We start from the raw sequence: 20,842 nt of genomic DNA, 5'->3' as shown, positions 1-20,842 counted from the left end.
GTTGCATCATGAATACTTTGAGAGGATTTTAATTTTCCCACAAAGGCAGAATAAAATTTCTTTGCTCTTCTGTAAATAATGAAGTCTTGTGAGTTGGTACCTGGTTGCCATAATAATTTTTACAGTAATACTGTGTGGTGTTCTACCTACAGCCTGTTCTTTTTATTAACAGATGCCAGGGATAAAATTTCAAATTAATTTTCAGAATAGATTTTTCCCTTTCCTAGAGAGAGGCAGACCTAATTAGATGGGCATTGTGGGGAAAAGGTTAAAGTGGAAAGACAATCACCTGCCTCAGATATTCAGGGGTGATTGAGGAGGTTGTTGGTTTCAAACCGAGTCTGACCAGATTATTTAATCTATGACTTGATTATTTTTTTTCCCACTGAGAGAGTGGGGTTAAGCATGACTGTTTCTTCCCCCCTTTTCTGTGTGTTTTATTGGGGATAAAACATTGCCTTCTTGCTGTGTATATTTTACTGCACTGCAGTTTTAATTTTTAGTATATCAGTGCCTTCTAATTAAAGGACACTTCCGCAATTCTGTTTTCACTGGGGGGGCGAAGAAGGCTGAACTTGAGTGGCTATTCAAAGTGGATTTACAGTGGTAGTATATTTTTTACATGTTTGCAAACAGGGAATCTTTAAACATCTGACTAGCAGATCATCCTTCCTGGCACAGTGGCTCTTAATGAAAATCTTTGTCCCTATTCCTTCATTTGAAATGTGGCTGTGTTACTTAGAGCAGTTGTTTTCCATCTGGAAAGGAGGAAGGAGCTACTCCCTCCTGAATTCTTTTAAGTCTTTGTACAGAAGTCTCTGGTCTTTTTTTGCTCCTGTTGAGGAATCAACCATTTCCAGTAGCCATCAGCTTGGAAAGCAAGTTGAGTCTACCGATTCTCAGTTCTAATTTTTCATCTCCATTTTTCATCATGAGTGTTCTGAGTGTTCACAGGCTCCTGTGATGTTGGTTATACTGTAACATGCAATAATTAGGTACTGTCTTAGCAAAATCAACTTGTGCATGCTCAAATAATGTGAGGGTTATAATGTAATCAGGGAATAGCTAATGAACAAAGCTGAGTTTTTCCATGTTGTCTCACTATCCTTGTCCTTGAAGATTAGGAATGAAGAGGTATTGAAATGTGGATATTGATGCAATCCTATTTTGCACATGGTGTACTGTGTGAAACAGATTTATGTTGGGATTTACTTATCTGAAACCAATTTAAAATTAATTCAGTGAGGAACAAATAGGAAACATACCCAAAACAAGGTTTTGTCTGAAAATTCTGCATTTTGGGGATTCCACTAGAGAGGCCAATAGCCTGGGAACAGCTTTTTTTATCACATCATCTTGTCCTTTTCACTTCAAGGCAGTATTAGAAAGTGCAGTGGTGCATAAGACTTAGTAATAACTATTATTATTTGTTAAGCATTGTCTTATACAGCACTGAGAACATTGGGTTTCTGTCCTACATGGATCATTAATTTGGGTATGCAAGATTTTTCAAACAGTAAGTGTCCTTGATGATTAGAGAGAGATTATCACAAAGTGCTCCATTTTTATTTGGGTTTTTTTTCTAAATGAAGGAACTGAGCTTCAAATTGAATCTAGTTAACTGTAGTAGACTTCTGGCTTGAGAATGAGATAAAGTATGTCAAACCATTTAACGAGGTCCCCTCAACATAAATTGATTGGAAGGAGATGTAGAAAAATCTTCTGCATGGGCTATCACAATTTTATGTCCACAAGGACAGTCTACAACCTTCCAGTTTAAGATGGCAGTATTACCCAGCCAAAGTCAGGTGCTTGGATTCTCAGATGTTGTGATAGATGCTCTTCCTTTAGAATGATTCCTATCTGCATTCAAAAGCCAAGGTAATGGACAGCTGGACTCTCAGCTTCAGTAACTGAGATACACCATTTAAAACAACTGATAAGGATTTGGGTTGGCAAGAGGTGAGGGTTGCGTGTATTACTTTTTCTCTTTTGTGAGAAGGACTCTGTAGAAACAAATCTTCAAGTTAAATCAAGGCAGATTTGTGCATCTATTACTGGTGCATAAAATAATAAAGGGAATAAAGTCTGGAGATATATCCAATAGATTCATAGTAAGAAAAGCCCTGAAGAGACCTTATAGTATTATCTGACCTTTAAAGTAAACCAGAATTTACTCAAATGTCATAGGAACAGATTATATGCTTTGTGCCTTAGAATTCATAGGGTAACTGTTGATAGAATTAATAAAGAATAATTTTTCAGAAAAAGTGAACATATGGCTTGTTATTACTGACTTCAAGCCACAATCAGAACATTATCTAAATAACTCCAGAATACCAGCAGTACGTTCCCAAGTATCTAGTACATTAGAGCATGACTCCTCAAATACTTTGAGAGTATGTACATTCCATTGTTGATCTCTAAACAGTGTTGTCTATGTTCTGACTTCTCATTCCATTAAAATCCTTTATATTGAGGATTCATAAAGGTCCTGTAAAAAAGATCCTGTAAAAATTTTAAGTGGGCTTGAGGTGACAGTACAAATTTTTATCTTGGGAACATTTTTCAGAAAATGAAAAATTAATTAGTCCAAATTTCCACAGTTCTTTTTTTTTCTTCTTTTTTTTTTTTTTTTTTTTTGGTTTTGTTTCTTGTGGTGTTGGCTCTCCTGTCACTTAATTGGTCTGATTCTTTTTCAGTATAATTTTCCAGTCCTTTACTCAAGTTCCTTCAAACCTTCATGAGTAAATAGATGCAGTGGGGTTATGAGAAAAACTAAGACTTGCAAAATTTTTCCCAGTCAGAGAGAATTGCAGCTTTTTCTCCCTAAGTTTTCTGCTGATTCTAGTGACCAGATGACTCCCAGCCAGCTCTGGCTAAAGACATTTTAAAATGTTTTCAAAGACAGGCGGAATAGTGTATACGGTACTGCTGCTCCTACCAGGTTGCCATGTACCTCTGCAGAAGGAGAGGAGCTGGAACCAAGTGCACTGGTCAGGAGACTTGGAGCACTGGGAATTTAAATGTCTTGCTCATCTAATTTGGCTGTCAGCCATTTTATTTCTCTCCCTTTGATTGATGTATCTATTTAAATGCTTTAAGAACTGGGACTCTTTCTCAGCAGGGGTTTGTACAGTGCGTTGCATGAGGGATTCTGACCTTGTTTTGGGGCCTTCTGTGTTTTTGAGGATGAAGTAATAATATAATAGACTCATTATATGTTGAAACAACATTTTTAAAAGCTTGTATCTAACAAATGCAGTGATTATGAAGAGTTGTTATGGTTCCAAGTTAGCATACATGAAAAGAGGGCTAACTTCAGCTCCCCATTCTTGGCCTGTGTGCTCAGAGGAAAGAGGAGAAGCTGGCTATTTGGGAGGAAGAAAGAAAAGACTGCCTTTCTTAAAATAAAAGCCACCAAAAAAAGACACAACCCCCCTCCCCAAAATAAAAAACAAACCCCAAAACGCCTAAGGTTCCACACTGAGGATCATAGCTTCATGGCTCTTTTCTGAACCCCACTCTGAAGAGATTTCTGGCTTCTTGCTGCATTTTGAGGCTCTCTTGCTGTCTTGCTATTAAAATTATCCTTAGGAGACAGCCTTGTGTCTTGACTTGGCTGCCTTTGCTTTTTTTCCTATTTCTTTTTTTTCTTGATGAGTCATTCTACCAGCTTATACCCTATCATCAGATAGACCAGACAATGAAGTCACTGGGGTTGCCTGAGAGCAAAATTGGCCCCATTATCCGCAACCACTGTGTCTGTCTTGTCACTGATAATACACTACTCAGGGCTGGCCTTCCAAGTATGATGGAAAATCACCAGGGACAAGAAACCTCCTACCCAAACAAAAATATTTGTTGAAGTTTTTTGGTGTGTGTGTGTTTTAAATTTGGTGAAATGCTTCCAGCTGAAAACAGGAAATCACACACAAATAACACTGGTGTTACATTTTGTCAGTGTAGAAGGGAGAGTAAATTATCTGATAGTGTCCCTTGCTCCAGCTTCAGCCTTCTGAAATTAGCAATGGCAGGAAACTTTTAGTCCTCTAGCATAAACTAAAGACTTCATATCAGAATGTATGAGAGAGAAGGATGCTTGACAAAAATCATTGTTCATTAACTCAATACAGAAGGAGAGGAACAGGGGTGGAAAAATACTTGCCTCAGAGAGCTTTATTCTAGAAAAGACACATCAAATATGAGAAGGAAAACAAAGCAAGGATGAAGGAAATTTCAAAATTGTATGGTAGGTCAATAGCTGCTTAGGAATAGTAATAAGGTTTTCTGATTCCCAGAGAAGTGTTCTTTCTGCTGAACCACAGTACCCTTCAAAGCAAGCATAAAGAGACTCATGGCTCTGATAGTGTTGATGGCTTGTGGTCTGCTCAGTTGAAAGTACAAATTGTAGTAACAAAGTGCAGCTGGTCTTTTGGGATCTATAGTAATCTAATGAGGAATTCCATAATAACTGCTAATATTAAACCTTTTACAAGTCTAACTACTTACATCAATAAAGAACAGAAGAAAAGCAGAACGGGAAAGAAACTAAGTCTTGCAAAACCATAGTCTCCGTAGAGACCTCTCTTCCTCCCTTTTGGTATTTTTAACAGGAGGAAAAGCTTTTCATTGCTTGGCTAGCCCATTCCAAGAGATGTGCCTATCAGTGTGCTTTGGAGGGACTAAAGTGGCCAAGTTTCATCATCTGCCAAGACCGATCGTTCTTTTGACTCAAAACTGGTGCGCTGTCGTTAATTACTTTTTTGTATCACCCAGTGTACCCACCACAGCCGAGCCCCACACTTCTGTGCACTGTATGAACTTAGTATAAAAGGATGCTTTTTGTTCCCACTGTATCTCCAGTCCAGGAAACCTTGGAAGGTGTTCTAAAACGTCTCTGAAGGTGACTAAAATATGCTAGAAGAAAGAATCGGAGCTCCAGTGTGCTGCTTTCTTAGGCTGTTTTTTACGTCATGTCTGCAGAGACACCACAGAGGCAGTCCAATGCTGAGCCAGTCAGTTCAGTTCTCCCTCAGAAGGGAGAACCTTATGTCTGCAAACTCACCCCAGGATTACAGTCCAGAAGGTGACTAGTTTCAGCTGTATGTTAAAATCGTCTTGCGCTGTTTTTCCAGCCTGATTCTATCTTACCAACTGTCTGGCTGTGCCTTCCTTGTCTTGACTATTTTGCCATGATTCTTGCTTATATTCTTTGTCACACTGACGGAAGATTAGCTCTATGTGTGTTTTTTCCTTTTTTTCTTTTTCTCTCTTTCCATTTTTTTCCTCCTCTCATTTTCCCAGTGTGGCATTTAGGATGGAGGCTGAAAATATTGAACAAACTGCTGATGTCCCCAAGATTCAAATGTGTGAAAAAGACTCGTAAATGAGTCTAGCACACTCAGAAACATTCTTAACATCTGTTCAAGCAGGAGTACCAATTCCCTTTCTCAGAAAGCACAATTTGTCCTCCCTGTTATTTAAAACTTCATATTTCTGTCAATTTGAATAATATCAAAGTGGAACTAAGGAAAATAAACTCTCTGATTATGGATACAGCATTTACGATGGGAGGTGTGGTGTGGATAATACAGAATTACAGTGTTTTAACTGCTGAGTGTCCTCAGCTTTTCCTGTATTGTAAACCATTTCCTTATTTAGCAGTATGGAGAGGGCCATACAGTTGCCATCCACAGCTGCAAACCCTGAGGATTATGTCCCCTGGACTGGTGGACATGAGTTTAATGTCTGTTCTCACAGAGCAGGAAAATAGCAAGCGTTTTCCTCTGAAAATTTACTACTTAACAGAATGAAGCAAAGGTGCCTTAGAACTTGATAAAAATAATTTTAATCTTTATTTATTTTCATATATACTCCCGATGAGGCAAAAATCTCTCTAACTCACTTTAATTTTGTCTGGCAGTAAACACTTCAAGATTCTGTCCCCAAAATGTAGTTGCAAAACTCTCAACACTTCTGCAATTTAGTGCGAGAAAGGCTATAAATAGCCAGGCAGCCAGACAGACAGAAGCACAGCAGGGAGAACCCAGGGGTCCAAGCTTCCAGTCTCTTTCTTTAACCACAGTAAAGAATAGCAGACATAAAAATGACAACTGAAAAGAAAAAAACAACTGGTAACTCTGAAAATGAAGAAAAAAAAAAGTAAAATAAATGCTACATTTAATAAAAACGCTGAATCGCCTCAGCGGTTTAATGGGCTTTAAAGACTGCTGCAGTAACCTTGACTTGCTCCGGCGGGGCTCTGGGATGAAGTCATTGCTCAGGGCAGCCGCACTAAGCTGCATCCATTTCACATGGGCTTTGCGCCTTGCGCGGGGCTCTGGGCACGCAGCCGGTGGGGAGGGAGGGTTCTGCCGTAGGACCACGGAGTGTCTTGGAGAGCAGATCAGAGCTGCTGTCCCGATGTCTGTGGCTAAATCCCACCGTTGGTCGGGACTGCAGCATGCTGTGAGCTGTGAATAGATTTTTTGAGGACAGTTTTAATGCAGGTGGATGAGAAATCTGTGCCATAGCGTGAGCATTCCAGGGAATGGAACAACTTTATTTAATCGCAATTAATCAATTCGCATTCCCCATTCAGGTGACGTTTATTGCTACAAATGTCTTGTGATGGTAACAACAGTGGCTCTATTGCAATTATTCTATCTTTTAAAATCCATACAACTTCTTTTAGTTCTTTTTGATAGAGAAATTATGTAAGTGACAGGTCTTATTGCTGATGCGGTACTGAAAGATGAAATACTTTTCCTCTGGAAGGTTAATGTGCTGCAAGTCTCCCCATGATTAGGAACAAAAATACACCAGCAGGTGGGATACAACCAGAACAGAGAGACTTCTGTGAAATTCAGACTTAAAACAGGCAATAAAACTAGCAATGGCATTTCAGCTTAGAGGCCTCCTGCGGAAGTGATCTATATTACTAAGAAAAAGTCCCCTGGAATATGCCTGTTCCAAGAATGATGAGATTCTGCAACTTTGATAGCAGTTTTCCAACTGCTCATTGGTCCTAAAAGACTGAGAAGTGCTCTTTCCTGAGAAGGAGGGATTTTGAAAGTAATCTGTAACACCAGCACAAGGACAACAATTAAATCTGATTATATTTGATAGTGTTTAACCCTTTAGGGAAGCTTGAAATTGAATACATTTCAAGTAGAAGCCCAGAAGGTTTGGGTACATGAGCTAGACCTTCATGGTTTTGTCTCTTGTATTTATTGTGGACTGATTAGGATTTAATTCTGTTCACAACAGTTTTTCAGTTGGCCAGGCTTACTGTGAGCTGAGCCTCCAGGTGCAAGCATCTGGTGCCTGTTTTCATTCTGTGATTTGCCTCTCATCCCTTCTCTTTCCAGCAACAAACCAATACCTCGTTATCCATCAAACTATCCTGGTTGTGGGTATAGCTTGTAACAATATTAGACTACCTAAAATGTGCTGCATTATTGACATTTGGCACTCTGATTTCTACATTTCCCTGTCATGATTTTCCATTTAAAGTATCCAACATTTCCTACCCTGCAAGGAGAACATTCAGTGGCCAGTTCACTAGCCTTCGGCGGTGTAGCTCTGTTTTCATTCACAGTCAAGTATGTGGCTATATGTATTTTACTAAGTATGTAGGAAACCCTCAGAGTGGTCCCAGGTCAGAATCCAGTCATGTGCTTAGACACTTGTATAAATGTCTGTGGGTGAACAATCACACTTGACATTAGCAGCATTTTTGCACTTTTCCAGTTGATGTTCTTTGCTGGACAAGGTCCTCTGAGGTAGCTTCTTGCAGATGCAAGCTGATGAGTGTTAACAAACTGTTGCCACATACCCTTGCCACTGAGGTCATGCTTGCACTCCAGCCACCGGCTGGCTCCCTGTTGCTGACACCCACCAGCCGGTGTCTTTCCATCTTGAGGCTGTACCAGTCACACTTTGCCTGAACTTGGCCTCACATTGCCCTGAATTTCTCTCAGGGACTCAACTCTGAATGGCAGTGTTTGCATGCCACAGAAAAACAAAAAGTTCTGGAAATAAAAACAGCTTCCAGAGACCTCTTAAAGAACAATTTCTTCTGTGATCCTAAAAAGGAAGGCATATATGAAGAAAACATTGGAAAAATTGTAACATCTGCTCACCTTCCAGCCCAAGACTCCACAAATCCTGGGAGTGTCTATGCAAGGGAGGGAGGAGGGCAAGAATGAGCTACAAGTGATAAATTGTGACTGACCAAATCCACTTGAACAGACTCCTGTTAAACTAAGAGTGCTCAGCTAGTATTTTTGTGGTGGCAGTTTTGTAGTGGGACAGAAGAGAAGCTGTTCTCTGTGGAAGTGCATATTGGGTGGTATAGGACATCGCTTGTGCTGTGTGAAACGGTGAACTTAGCATTAATAGTAATTATAATACGGCTTAGACAACTCTCAATGCACCTCTGTAGGCTATTTTACTTAGGAGGAGACAACTTAGCATTTTTTTGTTTGATAACTACAGCAAAAACACCTTCTAACTTTCTCATCCATAAATCTCTCTTACACTTGTTTTTCTATCCCAATCACCAGCACATAAGCACTTGCCTTTATTTCCCAAGCAACCTCTGCTCCATGTTCAAACATCTCCCTTGGGGAACAGACTTCCTTTCAAATTTCTTTATATTAAACCAGTAAAAACATGAAGACTTGTTGTGCACCTTTAATACAATAGAAATCTGAAGCCATGAAAGATTGGTACTGGAAAAACTGCATGAGAACCTGACTGCTCATATATCACTCTGTAAGTTGTATGAGCTGGGCCTGCAGAAGTTCTGTACATGCCTTTTTTTGGGAAGCTTTTCAGCAGTAAACAAGGATTATTCTGTTTCTATCTCCTTTTGATGACAAGGCCCATTCGGTACATCTTCTTGTCCACTCTGTTCCATGCAGTTGCAAGCACATACCATCAATATTAAAAAAAAAAAAAAAAAAAGGCTACTTTTATGCAGAACTGATTGCAGTGATGCTAAATTCCTTTTACAGTGCAATGTCACAAGCAAGTGAGAGGAAGAGCTAGAAAATAAACTTAGTATGCATCCTACTCTAAAATATTTCTTTAGAAAATATGTTGTATAACAAGAGCTTTGCTTTTCTATTTGTTTTTTAGTCTAGTACGTCTTTTTGGTTTGTTTTTTAATTCATATCTCATACTTGGAAGTCTGTCATGGCAAGGTGCAAGTAGCAAAAGTCAAGCCTTTTGGTGTAGACAGGTTTGAAAATAGCCTCAGTATTTCACAGTAGGGAGAAATCAATAAGGCCAGCAGGAAAGAGAAGAATAGGTATATTAATAAACTAAGACTGAGTTAAGGGGGGTCACAAGCTAAATGTAGCTATACCTGCAGTCTGAAAGATCATTCCAGGCATCAGAGCCAGTACATGGTAGGAAGCTTAGAAGCATGGCCTACTTGTAGCAAGACACAAAATATGTGGGTTGCTGGGTTTTTTAGGGCTGGAGAGAGGTGTTTCCCCATTAGGATACAAAAATAACAACTCCAGAAAATAAATGTGACTCACAGACTAACTTCCAGCTCAGACTACTAAATTACATTTTACTAGGTAACTAGATTCTGTGAAGGCAGCAAAATGCATTTAAACTGGTCAGAGTATCTCTAATATTGGATATGCCTTGATCTCAGAGGACAAAGAACTTTCAGGACTTGTTTTTCAACATCTGAAATTATTGTCAATATTACCTTGTTGGGTCCATAAGTAGTTGCAAAAGAAAGTGCCAGTTATCTGTGCATGAATGCTATCAGAAGTTCCCAGGATGCTAAGATTTAGTCTTAAATTATACCATGTTTTTGCATTTTCTTTTCATGTATGGATATCCAAATTCTGGTTTCTGCAGTGCTCATTGCCAAAGTATCTAAGACTAAGAATAAAATGTATTATAAATCCAGGAGTAAATTCACAGAAACGAGGTGGGAAATGTCAATATAAATATCAGCAAATCTAGTGTACTTAAAGGGTGTAAGCTTTTTAGAGGAGGTAGCTGGGTGGGTGTTTTCCCTTCATACAAATGGCTGTATCATCGTTTAAGCTATGTCAGAAAGTGAACTAAATTTATACTTGATTAACGATGCCTTAAGTGAGTTACTGAAAAATATTGGAGTGGGTATTAAGTAAACTAGGCTTGATGACACATATATGTAAAATACCTGATCACTATACTGGCAAGTTGGGTTATTTTATCTCTGATTTGTTGTTGGGCTGTGCCTCCTCCTAATGTCTTAATCTGGCTGGAAAAGAATGTCCCTTGTTTGTTTATACTGTCTTGAATATTAATGCTGCCTTCCACACTGCAGTGCTTGAAACACTGTAAGGAAACATCTTAAAGGAAGATTACCCAGTGTGTTCCAATTACAGAGGGAGGAAAAGAAATAATCAGAATTGCATGGAAGAGAGACTATTAAGAGTGTTCTCTACATCATTTGAGACCCAGACAGGTGACTGACTTGACCACAATATTTCTGTGCTTTAGTATATCACTTCTGTAAGTTTTTGTAATTTCCTTGGTTCTCCTGTAATAGGACAAACTAATTAGACATGGTTAGTTTTCAGATTGCATTAAACTTGATTGTATGTATAGAAAACACTGAATCCAATTAGGGGCCACAGCAGTCAGTTGACAAATGTGCGGATAGGACAGTTGTACACTAAAATACAAATGGCCTGCTGGTTTTAGAATTTCAATTTCCTCTGCTTCTTAATGCAACATGAGAATATGAGGGAGGAAAAGCTGCTCGCTTTTGGAGCTTTGATGTTGCTAACAGCTCCTGTGTGAAAAGGAAGTTTGGATGGGGCTTTCACTGAAATCAGAGATCTCTATGTACACATCTTAGCATTTGGCCTGTTCTAATTAACTAGAATATTAAGGGTTTTTCTATTATTTATTATAGATGCAGAGAAAAAGGAGCTAATAGGAAACACTTCATCAGAATGTAATGGGGAAATGTTATCTTGTTAAAGCAAATACCTGATAGAAAAAGGCTTTAATAATCCCACATGACCAAACACATGTGCAAGACCAGACTGGATAAAACCCTGAGCAGTGTTGTCTAACCTCAAAAGGGACCCAACGTTGTATGGCTGGTTGGACTATATGACTTACCTTCCAACATGAATTATCCTACTCTGATTTCTTTTGCTTGATACAGAAAGCCTAAACCCATTTTGTGCATAGAGGGAAGGCGGGACCATTTCATTTAAATAAATGCTGCATTTGATAATCTTATATTACGGAAAACCTTTAGAAGTTAAATGATCTCATATTAAAAACATTTTGATAAGGGAAATACAAGCACAAAGAAAAAGATCAGAGAAAGATGAATCTACATCACCTTTTACCTTGCCAAGTTTTAGTATCATTGACAAGTGGGGAAAAGAAAGTACAAATATGAAAAAAGAATGGCTGGTTTTACACGAGGTCAGTTCTTGTCTCAACTTGAGACCACTTACCCCTTCAGTAACTTCACGTTTGTAACTAAACTAGTTTAGAAAGAATTTTGAAAGACTATATATAATTTGGGACTAAACTGAATTTGATGAGACTCCTCTAAGATGATTCTACATATAAGAAAGCACTTGCAGGATTAGAACCTACAGGCTTTGATCAGTAATATTTTGCCATAAGACTCTTTTCCAGAAATATTCTTAGATATTGCCTAATTCCCTAGCCTTAATATAGTTCCTATTAGTTACCATTGCTTACCACATTTCTTTGATGTATTTCTGCCTCTTTTTGGTTGCTGTTCTTGTACTGTCTTGTTACAACAGTTGGTGTATTATCATACCAAATAAATGTAGTTTCTGGAATGCAATTAAGCTACAAGATAAACCAGTAGGTAATTCCTGCCCATGACCTGAATTTCATTCCTTGCAGTGCCCCTGACTTATCATGTGACCTTGGATTAATTTCCTCATTAGGAAAATGGGGCTGATTATTTACCCACAGGGCATAGTACTACAGTGTTACAAATGATAAAAGCCAGGAAAGTACAAATTTCTTTGGAACTCTCCCAAATTCTGTCCATTGACCATATGCTAAAAGACATTATGGCGGAGAGTCTTACCTACGCACTCCACAGGGACAACAGAGTATTTCATGTGCTAGTAGAAGAATGCTTAATGGGCCAGATTTGTTACTTGATGGTGGAGTGATATATTAGAGGAAATCTGCACCAGCATAGGTTTGTGATACAATGATGTCAATGCAGTTCATGCAGCAAGGTAAAGGATGGTGCTTAAACTAGTAATACGCACTCTGCTCTGTGCATTACTTAAACTAGTTCATCATTTAAACCCTGCCTGATAATGAAACAGCAGAAAATATATTAGTATGTTTGCTGTTAGTTGCTGTAAATGTGGGTGAGAGTGAGCTTTTGCAGGTAGCAAAAAACAGCAGTCGTCTGCCTCTTCTTTCAGATTAGACAGTGGAGGATTTGTGTTACTTGGACTTGCATCTCCTTTTTCTGCTATTGGTAGGGCTTGTGCACACCACAGCTCATCTGGTTTTGTTTGCTTGTTTTTAATTGCATTAGCTGCTCTGATAGAATCAGATTGTCTCTTCTTACAAACCTCACCTTTTCTCCTTGTCATCTATAGGGCTGAATTAAGAGGCAGAAACAAAGGGGTGATGTGTTGAAAGTATTCCACTACAGGGTTAATTCATCTGAGAAAAGGAAGAATTTGATGTTCATGGTATCTTTCTTGTGCATCTAACTGTGTTAAATGTGGACATTACATCAATACCAACCTAGGTCTCTTTGGGAATGTCAACAGAGAGGTGAAAAACTAATGTGGACATAGTCCAAATCAGGGCAGGTAAAAAAAAATTTCCATCTCAGACAGTTTTTGCAGTAAGTCCCTTATTTTATAAAATGTTAATGGGCTATAGGAGCTGATCAACCTCTAAATGAAATATTTTCTCTAAAAAATGAAAATATTTAAATCCAGGAATGCCTGCAGTGCCTGATGGGGAGTTGTAAACTCTCCATTTATGCTTCTAGAATACTCTGTGGGCCCAGTTCTCTGGCTGGATTGCCACATGCCTGGAAAACCACACACCTCCACCACAGGCTGCCCTCCTTCTTCTGCAAGAAAGGCCTGACTGTGAGAGTTACAATACAGACAGGGGGCTCAGCCTAGAGATGAGGATAAAATTATGAAACCTTCAAACACGGGCCTTTCAGGATCCAGGTATTTATTCCTCTCTCCTCCCTCCCCTAAACATGAAAATACTATTGAAAACTGTAACTATTTTGTATTCCCTCAGCTTCTGACTAGGTCAAGCTCAAGGTAGTTTTTAAAGGGGTAAGAAAGTGTTAATCGAAATAAGAGAAAGAAAGAAGAAAGAAAATGATGGAATTGTACTCTTTGGAAACTGACTTTTTACTGTGTCCAAAACAGGCGGTTTTGGCATTTTGAATTTCACTTTCTGCAAGGTTCATGCTAGAAAGAATTTGCTTCAGCAAATATTCCCTAGTAACTTGTTCACCAACTTGTTTCCATTGTCTGATGCTGGTTCCATTCCAGCACTGATATTCTCTTGGCTGTTATCTAGTCCAAGTTTTACTCAAATTAAATATAAATTCCTTTTAACTAAACTATCAGAACACTTCCCTGAGCACACACAAATCACATATCTTATCTGAGCTAAGTCTGTGTTCTTGACTTGCACACAAACTTGGGATGTGAGAGGATGTTTGCTGTTACTGAAGATACCTCACAACGCCTATCCTCCTCAACATATTGTCTTTAATTTTAATTAGTTTCTAATCTTTAGTGTCACCTAATGAAATGTATTTGTGGTTCATGTCAGGGTTCTTTTTTTTTTTTCTTTACTTCCAAAACCAAACTCTCTTATTCTTTTCTGCTGAGCCATCAGAGTGCCTTTTTTAAACAAAAGCTCATCTGCCTTTATGATTTTGATTTGTAAGATGCCCATAAAACTTGAAGCAAATATTTGCTCTGCATTACACAAAACAGGAATTTAATTACTTGTTTTATATCTTCTTGATATCTTTCTTTAACATCTCCAAAAATAAAATATGATGGCAGCAATGAAACATACCTTCCCAAATGTCTGCATTCATTACTGGTGCCGATAATCAAGGCCCTGATTCAGCAAAGTTCTTGAGTGTCTGCCTTAATTTTAAGCACAAAGAGTCATATAAAGTCAGTTCATCATTTTTCATATCTATGCTTTACAGTGTTTTATTATTACCACTGCTGCTGATCCAGCCAGTCTGTCCCTAATTACAAACAGTGTGGCTTTCTTGGTGAGCATGTCTCTATGAGTTTTAAGTCAGGAGTTCCTAAATTATGCAATGGTTAACCAATTGTTCTTCATGAGGTAAAATGCTGCTCCCATGGAAGTCTGCAGCAACATTTCCTGCTTTCTGTTATAACAGAAATAGTCTCCAATGGAACAGATTATGGGAATTTTATTCCTTTCAGTAGGGATATTGACTAGTTAGACACAGAAGAGTGTAAAATACTTTTTCTTTCATCAATAAGCTAAGCACTTCTCTGGAGAAATGTACAGTTGTTATGCTTTAAATGTTACCACTGTGCCTCATGTCCCACTGGTGTAAATCCATAACCCCTTCAAATCAGTCTGAAAATACAGACTGTTGAACCAGAAGAGATACTGAATGGCAGCAGGGGTGGGGAAAGATGGGGAAGGATGTCTCTGGTTTAGCCACTTTTAGAATGCAATGAAGCGATAATGTCAGAACAAGATGTACTTTTTAGGAGCAATCATTCATTCACTACTGTCAAGATTGCTATAACCTATAGCAAATGCATCTATTCAGTGTTCTTGTATGACCCTAGTGTGGAGAAGGGAACTTCAAACCAAACTGTCAGGTTTGTGCTTTGTGAGTTCGACAGCAAACCCACTCACCAAGTTTGATGTGAGTGTAAATATATACTGGGAAATAGAGCCGTCACTGACAGACTTACCAAACCCAGACTCTCATTTTGGAGCAGACCTTCTCCAAGATAAATGGTGTGTGATACAGCCAACTGAATTAATTTGCACCACGATCATTTTAAAATGCGAGGTTTAACTGTCAGTGAGCCCATGCGTCTGGATTGTTTGCTTGCTGCATTTGTTTTACTTGCTATGATGAAAGGAAATGACCCAGATGTAGGTGATTTTTTTTCACACACAGGAACAATATATGCATATCCTTCCCCTCTAAGTTTCAAGAAGGCTTTTATCGTAGTTAGTGCCAATGGATGGCATTTTGTTCTGAATAGCAGAGTGCCAACAGAACCACTCTATTGCTGTTCCGCCAGCTGCAGAAACAGGGGTGGGTCTGCAATTGGGGGCTGCATCAGCAGCTTTGGATGAAGGCAGGGTGGGCCAGTGGACCCTCTCCCTTACACATGTGATTCTCGAAATGGTGCCAGGGAGTCCCTGGAGAAAATCTCTTCTACACACACTGGGAACTTTTTCCTGCCTCAACAACTACCTCAGAAAGGGAAAGGGAGGAGAGTCATCAAGCAAGCCTATCAATCTCATCCATGCCTAATTGGCAGGGTCAAAGTGGATCACTAACCATTTAATGTCTTTAAATAAACAGATCTCTGGCAGAGCACATTCAAGACTGTTGTGTGAGACAGTACCTTCATAAGAATAAATAGTGTTATTGAAAAACACCAGATTTTTGTTTCTAGCTACACAGTGAGGTAAACAGCTCTCCAACATCCTATATTCATGTGTAAGGGAATGAGAGTAAACAGTTGGGTATAACAGTTACAGTGGCTGAATAAAAACAAATGCAAGAGGGAGGAATCAGCTTGAATCAAACAAGAGAAGAAGCAATGGTCTTTCAGGAAAAACAAACCTGAAGGATTCTCTCAAGGATACCATGAAATGGTTCCTTCAGTCCAGAGTATGGTGGGTGCAGGCTGATGGTGACCATTACAGAAGCTGTAGCTGTAGGTACAGTAGTACCAAATGTGTTCCCTGTTTTCAGTGGCTGCCAAAAAGCAGTTGAGAGTGGCAGAGTATAGCTAGGCCTTCCTCAGGTGTGCATTACCTTGTTTAGGTATATTTAACAAAACGCTTAGCTGAGATGCAATCTGCTGCTGTGATTTGGGATGGGTGCAAGTGACTCAAATTTCATTTCTTTGTTATATAAAGAACAAAAGTTACTCCCATAGTTCCTGGAGCTGTGATACATATGGTGTAAGGGAAGCTTGAATTAATCCCTGCCAAACAGGCTTGTGTGTCCTGTCAGGACATAGCTGTAGTACTGGTGCTCGACAAGGTAGGGTAGAGACTGCAAACACTCTGCCTGGAGATCTCCTGCTGCAGTATGTGTGCCGGACACTAAGCATGGTTTGCTGTGTTCCCCTGACGCATTGCCTTGCTGATAGCTCCACGCCAGTATCAGTGTCATGTGGTGAAGGGTCCTGAATGACTTAGAACTGCTGGAAGAGCAGCAGATCCTGATTGACATTTCTCCATTCGTCTTAAGAGCCAGCACAGTGGAGGAAGCACTTGTACATCCTTATAGTATTCTGTACTTGGACATCTTTGCCTTTTAGATTTAATTTTCAGTGATAAAATACAATTTGTATAATGTGTGGAAAGGTCTGATACCACTGTGCTGTCAGGCAACTACAGCTAGAAGCATGATCATGTTCCATTGCAGTCTAATTGAGTAAGAAAAATACAACAAGATAAAAAGAGGGGATGGAGAAATGTTCTCAGATTCACACAGGGAACCTAATAAAAAGGAAAGGATGGTGTTCACGGTGCTAACCTGCATGAGTTTAGACAAATTCGTGTTTCTGTGGATGTGGTTAAGCCTGGCTTTTCCAACAACAGAGCCTCTCCTGTTCCCTCCTTCCCCTCCCCGCTCCCGAGGGGTGCTGTCTAAGACAAAAGAGCAAATGCCATTGTCTAGAGCAATCCCCGATTTACTTCCAAGTCATGCTTGGAGCATGTGGAACTTTTATGAGCTCTCTCGCCCTGGCCTGCCGCTGACCTAACCCTGCCCAGCACAGGTCACCGCCATTCAGCACAGAACAATGCCATTTACATGCCAGCTTCGTCAAAGGCCTCTTCAGCACCCAGAACGCTAGTCACACCCGATTTTGCTGAATAATGCTGGATAGTTTGGTAAAATGTGCCTGTGTTTTGCTATGCCATCCGCTGAACAGCCACAAGCTCAGTTTGCATAGCAACTGTGAGAACAGGGAGGCCAAAATCTCCATTGTTTGGGGCACCCAGCCCCATCCCTACGAGGGTTAAATAATCCATGACTGAAAGAGAGCTGAAGGACTGATAAATATGCAAATGGATGGCTTTTAAACGCCTCTTGGGCTGCAGTGAGAGAGGTGGGTGTGCAACAAATACAGGCCTGAGCTCCTAAGTGAAGAAATAAAGTGTGATTGATACCATTTTAAATCCAGGGGCTAAAATAGCCGACTTGAAAATGTCAATACCTCTTTAAATGTGGGTGGCATGTAAATTGCAACCACATATGCAAAGAACGACAAAGATTTAAAGAGTGCTGGGGCGAAATGAGTTTACAGGCTTGCGTAAGGGACTGAGCAACACTGAGCAAGGAATTATTTTAACCACCAGGATGGTAACAGTCCTTAGATCCTGACTCCAGGGTGCAGGTTTTTTTTTCTAAGCCCATCTATTTTTAAAAAAATAATTTTAAAATAAGTTTGACATTTTGTGTGAGGAGCTGTTGAGAAATTCCTTATATAACATTCCTTCAGCGAAATATTAAAAGCTTAGCTGGTCTGAATTTGAGTGCAACTGTTTGTTCCACTTACTGGAGTCCCTCCTCTGCCCCCTCCCCCTGCTCCTTTTTCCATATTGAAAAATAAAATATAGATATGGCAAACTATTACAAATCTAAATTCTGCAGCCATAAATACTGTAGCAAATAATCTTTTACACCCTCTCTTCCCTTCCTCCTCTCTAAAATGTATTTGGAACACAATTACTGTGTTTAATGATTCAATTTGTGAAGACTTTGTCACTAGGACAATGAAAGTGGCTCAAGTGTGATAAAGCAAACATACCAATAAACCTTGTTTTTATTGATTTGTAGGAAGCTCAATTGTCTGAGAGAAACAGAGAGAGCTGACATCACCCCCTGGTCCCACTGGAATGCAGTGATAAGTGTCAGCCTATTTTTCTTACAGGCAATTTCTCTGGCTATGTGATGTCTGGCTGCAAATTTAAAGTAAATGACATTCCACAATCTGGTAGGGAGGTGAAGTCTGCATTATTTGTTTTAGCATTTAAAATAATTTTGTGTCTGAAAATTTCTCCGGTGTCTAGACAAGATGTATTACTTGCCTGTTGAAAATATTAAAATTTCGTACTGTACAGTCGACACAGCTACTTTCATAGTAAACATACAGATTCAATTTAAGATTTTTAGACTCCTTTTTACAGCATATTATATTATTATTACCGCTGGGGGAGCCAGATTAAATCTAATTCAGGTAGTCAAGCGCAGTACCGCTCTGTGCAGGCCAAGTTGTCACAGCATTTTCTTTGAAAGCCTCTTAAGCGTGTTCATTTAAATCTTTTCGCGTTTTGTTGTCTTTCAGCACAAATACAGCAGCACATCTGATGGGGAAACTGCTGGGGCAGTTGTGCATACAAAACACAGTATGATCGCAAGAGCAATATGAGCAGTGTCTTCTATTTCCAGCTGCTTTATTCTACACGTTCCTTTAGTTTTCATAGCCTATTTGAAAATGCTAGGCAGGCAATTTTAGGCATATGAATACCTGGCACTGCATAGAAAAATATCAGGTAAAGGAATCTTGTGTTCAGTTTCTGATTCTTCAGGTAGCCATGTTCTGGCCCAAGCAATTGCCTTGTGTCATTTTTCATGCTTGGATTTGAATGTGCATGAGTAGTGTCTGTGCTGTACACAAGCAAGCCAAGCCTTCTCTGTTCCTAGCTGAAAATCAAGGCCTGCATCACCTCATTTTTTTAGGCTATTTTTGTGATTGTGCATGGAAATCCCATGGAGGTTGAGTTCTTCATTCTAGTGTTACCATAAAAGCCAGCAGAGGAACTCTCTAAGACTTTAGAAAGCTGGCATTCTTTATTGCAGTGGTGCGTGCATGGGGGATTATTCCACCTAACGTGTGTACACTAAATCAAAAGTCCATCCTTTATATACCTTAAAGATATGAATATTCATGTCTTTTCCAAGAATTCTTCACTTTTCTGCCTATCTACTATATTTACATAATGCTGGCATTGCAAAACTACACTACACATGCACGGGGGCCTCAGGTGATCGACAGTGGTTATTTGGGGAGTTTGCCCCCTACTCCTTTTTCCCTTTTATGGTCACAGGTCTTTTGAGGACAACTTCTCCTTGGATGTTTCCCAACTCTGTTGGCCAGCCAGGCTGTTTTTTCTTATTCATCTTACTTGAGCATTTCTGCCAGGATGTATCTATTCTCAAGGTTAGGGTATCTTTTCTGTACGTTTTAATCACTCAGACCTTGTTAAATACAAAGTTAAACATTGTTTGGTGAAATAATTTCTTAATATTTTCCCCTTTGAGACTTCCAGGTACACACATTTGGGTACAGCATGACCATATAAGGTATAATTATATGCTTCTGTTATCACTAATTGTTAAAGGCCTCAACTTGCAGGCGCCAACTGCTCGCAGGCATCAGCTAGCAGGCATCACTAGGACATCTGCAATGAGGTGCTTTTTGGTTTCTGATTTCACCAAAATGGTCTGTAAACAAGGCAACACGAGAAACTGGCAGAACCCCACACTGCTCCCCACTGAACCTGGGAAAAAGCATTCTTGTACCTGGGTGAGACAGACCTGGCCACATGTCTTCTAACTTCTGTGCTGTGTTGATGCCAACGCTGCAGTGACAAACGCAATTGTTTACACAATCAGGGTAAACTTCCTATATTTATCAATTTCTAACCTGATAAATTCCATTTACCTGTCTTTATTCAACTATACCTGCTCAGGCTATAACTCACACAGCTATAATATAAGTGTGGCCCCCATATGCCCTCACTGCTAACTATGAAGACATATGTACTGAACTCAGAGTGAACATGGCAAGCTGAGGGTCTCCAGCAAGACCATTAGTGTGCCCCTACCATGGCTGCCTTCAAGTCCATTGCCCTTCTTCTCTAACTTTTCTGTAACAGCTTTCTTTCACACTCACTGGTTCTTATCAATCTGGAATGTCTCTGGAATCACTAGGTCCTGATTCCATGTCGCTTGCATTTGGAATTCTCCCTCAGCTACTCTAAACAGAACCTAACCTAGAGGGACTATTCATAAACTAGATGAATGTTTTAACATAACTAAGATCTTGCCCATATACTACCTACATGTCTATGAGCAAAGCTGTTCCTTAAAAAATATTGTTTAAATCTTTGAACCAATAAAGAACAGTGAGTAAAGCAATCATTAGAAATGTTCTTGATATCCTATACGAAAAGTATCAAGAAGGTTCAGTTCTAGTACCTCTTACAACAATTTGTTATATTTTTTTTCAAGATCACTTGATCTATGATGTCTGTCTATATTATTATGAATGAGGAACTTCTGCACTTTTAGGAAAGCTGGATTTCATACCTACAGTAATATTGAAATCAATCACTAAATACTATGTTTCGTTCATGAAAATTAATAAATGTCTTTAATTATGCTGCCTTTACTCAAATGCAAGATTAGCTTTAAAAAAAATTGCTGGTGATATTTTAAGGAAAAATATTTGCAACTGCTTGTTTTCTCATTTAATCTATTCTGTATATG

Source organism: Athene noctua, chromosome 16 (genome assembly GCF_965140245.1).
Source record: "Athene noctua chromosome 16, bAthNoc1.hap1.1, whole genome shotgun sequence".
NCBI lineage: Eukaryota > Metazoa > Chordata > Aves > Strigiformes > Strigidae > Athene > Athene noctua.
This window is presented reverse-complemented; position numbering follows the sequence as displayed.